Below are 2983 nucleotides of genomic sequence, written 5' to 3'. Positions count from 1 at the left end.
GGATTTTGCAATTTAAGAAGCAATGTTAAGGTGCTTCTTAAATTGTTTTAATCAGGACCCTTCTGAAAATTTCATAAAGTGTCTCCCAAGAAAGAATGTACACACACACACACACACATACTCACACACATGAACACACACACACATGCAAGCAAATTTCTGCACAAAAACTAAGTGAATTGACATAATGTTGAAAACCATCATAGACCCATGTTAAGAACTTCTACTTTAAGGATTTCTTTTCGAAAAAATAGAACATAAGCCTGGATCACAAAAAGGAACAAAGCCGTTAAAGAACATTCAGAGCTGACATAAAGAACAGAAAAATCTGAATGCTTGGGAATGAATGGAGATAGAAAAGAGTTACTCCAAGTCTTGGGAGCTAGTAGTTCAGTGATGTACTGTCCAATATCATACACACTAGGCACATAAACCTATTTAAATTTAAATCAATTAAATTAAAATTTCACCAGTTGTTCTAGGTGAATATTGAATATTTTAAGTATTCAATAACTACATTGGGTAGTGGCTACTATATTGGATAGGACAGATGAAGAATATTCTTATCATTAAAGAAAATTCTATTGCAACTTGAAAAAATTGAACTGCTGACTACTAACTAAGAGGATGCCAACATCCTAGCTGACTTCTTGACAACTTTTTGGTCCAGTTGGATTTTAGGATATTCACTTACACACTGCATAACCTCTGTCTCTCTTTACCTGTAGTTCTCTGTCTTTGTCTCTCTTTTGGAGTTTGGAAAGGAAAATAACTTTAAAACTAAAGACTCTGGAGGGAGACCAACCACTTGGGTTTGAATGCTAGCTGTATGACCTTCAACAAGTTGCTTAGCAATCTCTGTGCCCATGCTGTATGTATTTATAATAAAATTAAAATAATAGTATTTATCTTGGGATTGGTGAGAGTATTCATTGAGAATACTGACAGGGCATTTAGGAAAGCATCAGGCAAATAATAAACACTCAATAAAGTTTAGTTATAATCAATATTTACCTATTATCCATAACCTTAGTAATGTTTATTTAACTATAAATATCTCTCAAAATATTTATGTCATGAAATCTATTCATGTGTTGCTAAACTTATCTGCCTACCCATAAATTATTTGCATATTTTGATTACATTTTGAATTGCCAATCTCTATCCATCCCTCAGCCAATTTTTCCCTACACGAAAATCAGTGCCCTGCAAGTGTTGACTGCTGCAAGGCTCAATGTCACTTTCCCTAGAAGGACCTGTAACAGCTCCCCTGACACATCTCAGTCTAGGAGGACTCTTGACTCCTTGGACCCATGGCAACTCAGGAGGGCCCATCATGACTGCCCTGAAATGGTTCCTGATGTCACTCGTTCACTGTTCAGTGCCAAAAGCAGGAAAGCCCCAGAAAATACCTCTAGGAAGGCTTCTCCACATCAGAAGGGGCCACTGCCAAAGGACAGCAAACATGAGCATGACACAGACCTGTCTCTTCCACAAAAAAAGCAAGCAAAATCTCATTTTGGAGATAAGCAGCAGCCTGATTCTAAAGGGAACTGCCAGAGAGGCTCTGATTCAGATCTTTCTCCTCCACGGCATAAACAAAGTCTAGGGCTCCAGAATTCTGTTTCAGATCTGTCGCCTCTGTGGAATAGACCTAGGCACTGGGGCTCTGATCCTGACCTTTCTCCACCAAGAAGGAGACAGAGGACCAAATTTTCTAATTCTGATCTGTCTCCACCTTGAAGGAGTCAGCCTCCTGGAAAGAAGGCTGCACATATGGATTCTGGGGCTAAAACTGGGCTGGTGTTAACTGACATGCCCCGAGGGCAGCCGGACTTGAAGAAATGGGACCAAGGAGTGGTGGAATTTGAAGCTGCATCCGAGTGTGCTAAAACTGTATTTGGAGATAAGTCAGGTCGTAAGAGGAACTTGAAGCTGGAACGCTTACAGCAAAGGAGGAGAGCAGAGAAGGACTCAGAGAGGGCTGAACTGTATGCCCAGTGGGGAAAAGGGCTTGCCCAGAGCCGGCAACAGCAACAAAATGTAGATGATGCCACGAAGGAGATGCAAAAGCGACTGGCCCGCTACATTGATGACGAAGATCTGGATCGGATGCTAAGAGAACAAGAAAGAGAGGGAGACTCCATGGCCAAGTTCATCAGGAAGTTTAAGGCGAAGGAGAACAGGAAAAAGAAAGTGAGACCTCGCTACAGTGGTCCAGGACCTCCTCCCAACAGATTTAATATCTGGCCAGGATATCGCTGGGATGGAGTGGACAGAGCCAATGGATTTGAACAAAAGTGCTTTGCCAGACTTGCCAGCAAGAAGGCAGTGGAGGAACTTGCCTACAAAGGGAATGTGGAAGACATGTAACTTTTTGGAGGCTGTGGGGATGCCTGTGGGTTATGTCAGTGGGCACAGGGCACTAAGACATCTATGCTATTAGTCAGGGCCCACGCAAACCAGCAACTTCTTGAAGGGCAATTTTAATCACAGAAGAATATTTGAGACCTGATTTTTGAGACCTTGATTTTTGCACTTCTCAGGTATGACAATAATGGCTGTCCCTAGCTTTCAGAGGAAGCATTGTTTTCTCAGCATCCCAGGGTTTCTTCTTGATTAGGCTTTCTCTTTATTCTTTTTCTAAATGAACATACATTTTTTTCATTAAAAAGGTAGAAATGAAATACCAATTTGAAACTAAGAGATTATCAGACCCTCATAAGCTCATAGCCAACATGGGGACACGTTGCATCATCTCCAAGAAAGGGGCAACTTGTCTAGCCCCGGGATGGGAAGAGGAGTGTGAGCACCTGGCTCACAGGGTCGAACTGAGGGCCCTGGTACCTTCTGGAGGAGGGAACCACTGTGCTCATCGTGAGTGTTGATCCCACATCCTGTCCCCTCTCCAGCCCCTGTACTTCAGCTTAACTTCTTGGAAATATTTATTTTTGTAAGGAAATACTACAACACACACACACAC

At 41.9% G+C, this 2983-nt stretch overlaps 1 pseudogene; it reads left to right on the top strand.

Annotated features, from left to right (window-relative positions):
• Window positions 1–342: 342 nt before the first annotated feature.
• LOC100961991 lies at window positions 343–2373 on the top strand (annotated as a pseudogene).
• The last annotated feature ends 610 nt before the right edge of the window (window positions 2374–2983 follow it).

This window comes from Otolemur garnettii, unplaced genomic scaffold (genome assembly GCF_000181295.1).
Source record: "Otolemur garnettii isolate 467f Iridium unplaced genomic scaffold, OtoGar3 scaffold00001, whole genome shotgun sequence".
Classification (NCBI taxonomy): domain Eukaryota; kingdom Metazoa; phylum Chordata; class Mammalia; order Primates; family Galagidae; genus Otolemur; species Otolemur garnettii.
The sequence above is the reverse complement of the archived record's forward strand: the minus strand, read 5'-3'. Positions and strand labels throughout refer to the sequence as shown.